The sequence below is a fragment of the Vicia villosa genome, unplaced genomic scaffold (genome assembly GCF_029867415.1).
Source record: "Vicia villosa cultivar HV-30 ecotype Madison, WI unplaced genomic scaffold, Vvil1.0 ctg.000251F_1_1, whole genome shotgun sequence".
Lineage (NCBI taxonomy): Eukaryota > Viridiplantae > Streptophyta > Magnoliopsida > Fabales > Fabaceae > Vicia > Vicia villosa.
The window spans coordinates 292,408-300,000 of NW_026705104.1; positions in this window are offsets into that span (position 1 = coordinate 292,408).

Genomic DNA, 7,593 nt, shown 5'->3' on the forward strand with positions numbered 1-7,593 from the left:
TTAACAGCTCTACCTAACTGGGAACAAATGTTATTCAAAGAATATGCAGCTCTGTTAGGTCGACCTAAGCACTACAAGAGGTCGACCTACCTGATCAAAAATGCAAAAATTTCTGATTTTCTTTGCTCCAACTGATAAGCTCTCATATATATTGTCCAAGGTTCATTATTGCAGTTTTCTCAACACCAACAACTGAAAGATACACAAATGCTTCTCATCTTCGTTCTTCATCATCTCCAACACAATTACACATAATCATTCTTGCGTTGAGGGTTAGTGATCGAGTTCGATAACGTCCATGGAACGGAATTAAAGATTCCTAGTGGGTGAAGATTTGTGGGGTTCTTGGTGAATAAAATCTGAGGGTTTTGTCCTCCAAGATAGGTGAATTTTGGGGGTTTTTATCAAGAGGCTTCATCAAGGATCCAGCTGAGTGTGAAGATTGAAGAAGAAGTGTTCAAGCAATTCAAGACACTGCAGAAAGGGATCAAAGTGAAGCTCTTGGAAGACCTTAATCTGGCTCAAGATTAAGGGGGAAGAAGATTCAAAGGATCGACAAATTTGGTTTATTGTTTATCGCTTTGTTATCTTCTTTGTATAAACTGCTTTCAACATTAATGGAAGATTTCCCAATTTCAGTTTGGAATTGGGGGCAGACGTAGTCGTAGCGAGGACGATCGACGAACTGCCTAAACAAATATCGTGTTCTTGTCGCTTTTATCTTTTCATTTACGTTCTGTTCATATTTGGTTATAATTGCAAATTGATCAACGATTCGAGTGTTAAAATTGTGAATTAAGAACTTGTATAAACATCGCAATTCATCACACATCGAATCACCATCAATTTGATCATTATCACCAAGTGTTTGTGTTTTTGCTTCTTTCATTATTACTGCATTGCAAATCAAAGTTTATCAAATCAGAAGTTAATCGATTTTCTAAAGTGAAACATATTGATTCAATAACATATCATTTCATCGTTAATCTCAATTATCTTGTGGTTTTGTCACATATACGATCCTTGCAATAACGGTCCGGAATAGACGCAAGTCGATTCAGAACCGCTTTCGCCTTAGTTTGAAATAATTCCGAAAAACTTTGTGATATCTATTCACCCCCCCCCCCCCCCTCTAGATCCTCAGGCCAGCATCTAACAATATGAACATAAATTCGGGAAAAAGGGTAAATTGTATAAAACGGTAAAAAGGATAAAAATGGTGTTAAACGTACATTCTCAGAAGAACTCTTTTCTCAACACACAGGTACTTTGAGTTTTTTAATGAGATTTTGTAAACAAATGAACACACGAATCCTAATTGCTAAGACAAATATATAGACTACTTCGAAATAACCATTTTCAACGGTATTTTGATCAAGGCATGCCATGCCATATTTCACTCGACATGCCTTCCTTTCGCCCTGGAGCTCCACGCGTCCTTTGATAAAATGGATAAAGACAAAAGGTAGTTATTTCTTCGTTCAAACTCTACCCTCCTCTTGAATGCTTCTCTTCGTCGAACCAACCATAAAACTTAGAAAATATTTCTAAGTCCAAGTCCAACACTTTCTCTTATTAGAGGCGACTTCGACGGGTTTTTTAGAAACATGTTATTTCGTCGAAAAGTCAAAATATCTTTAACAGATATGATTCACTAACAATCATGATGTCTAAAAATCCAGCTAACAAATTGTCCCCCCAAAATTTTGTTTTCGACATATTGAAGAAAAAGGCATTTTTTTATCATTCATTTTGACACCCAACTTTTCAGTTTCAATGACATCATAGCCATTATGGAACCTTTTGCAAAAAGTCTCTTCATATTTTGCATACAGTTCTTCCTCAATCATGGCATTCCTAGGTTCTAAGATATCGCGGGTAGCCTATAACTGCCACCACTTTCTGGCGAATCAAGCGTTTGACACGCTTACCACTGAACAATTCATTTTTTAAGCACTTGACCAAAACGGTCCCGTTTTCTACCTATTAATAGCTTTTTCTTTTCATTTCAATGTTTATCTTCTTTCTCCCACTTTTCTGCAGATTTCATATTCATCTTCTAACAGCTTCTACCATTTCAATGGCGTCCTCAACCACAACAACTTCCAAGGGCTCCAAGAAAACTCAAGAAACCAAAAGATCTTCAAGCTTACCTCTCGTACACAAGATCATCGGACCTCAAGTCGTTGGAAACCAACAATACGTCCCTGATGAAGTTCATACTGCAAAACCTCATGTTATACTAGGACCAATAGCAGACCAAATCATTGATGAGGAAAAACTCAAACAGTTTTTCCAACTTACGATAGGTATATACCTATATGAAATGTTAGAAATCCCAAATCGAAAGATGAAGTTCATACTGATGACAACCACACCCTGATAACCATGGCAATCCTTCGACGGATGAGTCTATCAAATTAGGCTTTATGAATAATGGTTGTAGGGTTTTTTATTCCTCCCTTCTATCTAGAGATCCTACAGATTACTTAGCTTGGTTAGCTAAAGTAGAAAGGAAAAAATCCCAGTTCTGGAAAGAAATGAGTATTTTTAATCTGATAGAAATGTCGAAGGTTGGACGTGCTTATTGCTCAAGCATGTTAGTTACTTCCCTAATTTTCTAGGACAACACTCACTAGAATTTTCATCTTCCTTGTGGAATGATGACATCGATTTTGTTCAACATAACTGTTATTGTCTGACACAAACTCATTGGTGAAACTTTCAACCGTTCTTATATGGTTGAGGACTCCATTGATTTCGACGTATTTAAGGAAGCATATAGTACCCATATCAAACACTGCCATGATAAGGAGATTGACGAAGTATCTTATAAAGGGCATATTTCATTCCTAACTCTATGGCTATGTCGTTATGTCTTCTGCTCGATGTTTATTCAGGTGGCGGAGAAGTACATCATTATTGCCAACCAACTTAACCTGGACACAAAATTTGTTTGAGTGAAATGAGCCTGATCCACCTTTATGAGTCTCTTGGAAAAGGAATCACCTACTTAAAGAACTCCAAACCAAAAGGAAGCCTATTACTCGTTGGTCCCTTATGGCTGCTTCAACTTTGGCTAAACGTTACCTTCGAATCCTCTTTACCATACCTCAGTCCTATTGATACCAATTCAAACGAGATAAAAAATAGGAGGGTCGAGGGATTATATTTGGCTTAATTGACTCCAATCGAAGAAGGACGCAACCTCCAGCAAACTCTTACCAACTTTGTGATGGTCTTTCTGAAGTGTGGCAATTTTACTCATTCTATGGCTCCATTCGCAACCAGGAAAGTTGGACCTGAGTGATTCAGAAGGAAATTTTCTGCTCCAAAAAAAGAACAAGAAACAGAATCTCTTGCCATTTTGGAGTCATTCCTTTCTCCAAGGTTGATAGCCTTAAGACTCCGCGCCATCGAAGAACAACATCGCCTTATTAGCCTATCAGCCTAACTTGTTGCTCGACAATTTGGTATGATATTTTACCAAAACCTCTTTATAACAAGAAAGTTATCCTCCTCCTCTACGACATGGTCCATACAGGGGAACAAAGCAGCAAACATTTGACCAGATATTATGGTGGAATAAAACTTGTCCCTGCAACATTTCAACCATGTTTCCTTCCTACTGAAGAGTTCGACACATGGTGGTACAGTTATTATTCTGAACAGTTTTTAGATGTCGAAGAATTTACTCAACACCTGAAGAAAGCTTTCTCTTATGTGCTGGATAAGTTCAAGAAAGGTACTTCGACTCACATCAAGGAGATTCAAGCACTCCATAAATACTTTGAAACTGCTTATAGGCTTGATGATTTAGGTCAAACCATCCGTGAAGATTCAATAACCCTAAAAGAATAATTTACCAAGAAGATGGATAAGTTAAAACTACCTTCGTACGTCAAACCAAAACAACACTACGAAACAACTTTTAACATATATCCTCCAACATTCCTCAGACTACCAACTACAGTATTTGGTGTGGCTTTTAGGTTGCCATTTCTAGAATGGTTCGTCTATGGGTATTTTTTGAAAATATTTGCGAAGAATCGAAAAAACGTGCTCAACGGGTGGTTCCGACTAAACACACCTTACACATATGTTTCTTTCTTTTCTGGTTTATGATTTGTGATGAAAGCGGTAAATGCAGAAAAGTAAAGAACACAATGATGTATACTGGTTCCCCTCACAATCAGAGAGTACTCTAGTCCCCTTTCAACATGAAAGAGATTTTACTATAGTTTGTGACTTACACAAGACAAACCAAACACCAAGAACAATCCTCTTGGATTTACTAACTTGATTATGAGAACAATCCTCTCACTAATCAACAACCCTTGCTTCCAACAATCCTGGATAGCAAGTCAATAATAACAAAATATATTTGAGTAGAAAAGTTGATGAACATATATCAATCACTAGAATTAATCTTCTCTTTCAAGCAAGACAATTTTCTCAATGGTATACAAGTGTTCAATGAATGATATGAAACTTTCGATAATTTTCAATGAAAATTAAGAGTAGAAAGTTTTATTAAAAATTGATATGAAAACACTAGTAACTTTGAAAGATGAAATGAATTTAATTTGTCTTAATTGTAGATGAAAGAGGTGATTTTTAATTTGAAATTTAATGTATTTATAAGAGCATAACACCTTTATGAACCATGGCGAAGTCATAAAAAAATATCATGAAAAAATGTCAATTTAAAATGAAAAGGTTTCGTGAAGAGTACATGAAAAGGTGTTAAAAAGTTGTTGTTTTTTTTCAAATTCGTATAGGACTTTTTAAGTCGGTTCAACGGATACCTAACTTAAAAAGTTCGCAGCAATTTTGAATTTCAAATAATTATTTAAATTTCGAACAGCATCAGGTTTTGTTAAGTCAGTTAAACACACCCGATTCAACAAGTGCTGACAGCATTTTAAAAAAAAAAAGAAAAACAAAAATTGTATGCATTTGAATCAAACATTTTTATACATGATAATTTAATAATTTTAAATATGAAAATGTATAAAATGTTTGAAGAATTGTCTAAATATTTGAACCAACCTTATTCAATATTTATTGATTTATCCAAGTAAATAGATTATATTTGAAAGTGATTTAACATGGTTCAAACATAAAAAATATTATATTTGAAAGTGATTTAAGATGATTCAAACATGAGAAATAAATTATACAATACATGATAAAATAATAAGCATTTTATGCATTTGAGTCAAATATATTTATGCATCATAATTTGAGAACTTTAACATAAATGACTTATGCATGAAAGTGAATTATGGAAAATATTGAGCATTAATTTATCAATATGAATTGCATGCTTATACCTCAATAAATCAAGATCAATGCTAGTCTTCAAAATATAATTCTTGCATTCTTTGATGCTAGCTTTTACACATGATGAATCTTGAGTACTTGATTTGATTAAATGCACTTGAGGCCTTTTCCATACTTTTTCCATGATCATTTGATTATTATTTTGTCTTCATCAAAACAAAATAGATGAAGAGTCTTGACTTCACATTCTCCCCCTTTTTGATGTTGACAAACCATTGAAATTTGAAGTGCATGGTGTTCTTATGTGAATGCTCCCCCTAACTTTGATAGCTCCCCCTTGATCAATGCTCTCCCTTGATTCATGGAGAATTTGACTTCTTTGTGGCAGTAAAAGTTAGATACAAGCAAGCATACACATATACAAATATCTTCTCCCCCTTTGTCATTAGCAAAAAGGATGAGAAAAGACTTTAAAATTATAGAAAATTTATAAAAATAAAAGATATTTATACCTATGAGTTTTACCTCATGAGCGACTTCATCAAAATATTCATCTTTTTTGAATATGATTTTGAAGCCTTTGTCACAAAGTTGACTTTTGCTTTAGAAGATTTTGCTTTAGTCTTTTAACATAAAGTACATCTTCAATTGGATGTGAAAGTTAGTGCTCCAACTTTGCCAATGCCAAGAATTCTTCATTTAAGGTATTCTAAATATGTGAAATAACCCTTGGACTTTTAGAACTATATTTGAAAGTTAGTTTATGTCTCTCAGAAAATGCTTAGAACCACCACTTATAAAAAACACCATAGATTTTAAGTGGTCCTCAAGCAAACCTACAAAACAAATTAAGTTTGATTTGGTACTCAATGTGCTTTGGGTCCATCATAGTTAGTTCCCTTCTTAACCCACACATAATGTCCACTTTCCACACTAAAGTTTCTAACATAGCAAGCATTAGGTGTATGACCAACAATACCACAATAAAAGCAAGTAGGTTCAAAACTACTTCTATATCTAGGAGTTTAAGATTTCTTCTTAACAAAACCTTTTCTTTTATGATAATAATCAACCTTTTGTGCTTTATCCAATTTTTTCTTGTTGGATTGTTCACTTTCCTTCACAAAGATAGTTTTACTAGTACTTGGTTTGCTAGACTTCGAATAACCAAGACCACTTTTATCATTAGAGAATCTTTGTTGCCTAAGGACACCTTCCAACCCAATTTGTCCTTTTTCATATCTTTCAATAACTCTCTTTAATTGAACAATTTGGAATGAAAGTGATTCACAATTATTGCATACAATTTTTTGTTTTTGATCACTAATTATCTTTTGTTTTTCATCTCTAAATAATTTTTCCATTGTCTCGACTTTTTCTTCTAGAGACGAAATTTGTTTCTTTTGAGATGCTATTGTTTTGTATAGAATTTTGCATTCATTCATGAGTTCATTTATGGCACCTTGTGCATCATTATCATAAAGAGAAAATTCATTACTAACCTCATCGTCTTCATCATCGGAATGGTGTTAAGCCAACAATGTTAGATTTGCATATTCTTTGCTTTTGGAATCGGAAGATGAACTTACTTCATTTTCATCCCATGCTACATATGCTTTAATTGGCTTTTTTTTCCTTCTTTCTCTTGAAGTATTTATTCTTCTTTTCAAGTGTAGGGCATTCATTTTTGACATGTCCTTTTTCTCCATATTCAAAGCATTTAACCTTCCTTGTTGGTGCTTCCCGTTTAATGATCTCCTTTTTCCTCTCTTTTCTAAATAATTTTTCAAACTTTTTGATAAACTCATTATCTTCTTCACTAGTGGATTCATCCTCTTTATATCTATCATGATGTTTGACTCTTGTCCTTAAGGCAATGTCTTTGGAGTCTTTTACTTGAATTTCATGTGTTTCAAGTCTTCATAGTTCCATTTCATATTCTTGAAGTTTACCGAACAATGTTGCAGAAGTCATTTTAGATAGATTCTTCTTTTTCAGATATTGCCGTTACTTCCGGTTGCCATTCTCTAGTTAAGGATCTTAGCACTTTTAGATTTTGTTCCTCTGTAGTGAGTTTCTTTCCAAGTGAACTTAAATGATTTACTAAGTGAACACATCTTTTTTGTAAGTCAAGAATGGATTCTCTGGGTTGCATTCTAAATAAATTGTATTCTTGACACACTGTATTTAATCGAGATCTCTTTACTTCAACGTTTCCTTCATGGTTTGCACGAATTTTTTTTAATAATTAAGTATAAAAAAAATACACAAATAACCACATTTCGGTAAAAATTACACAAATAACCA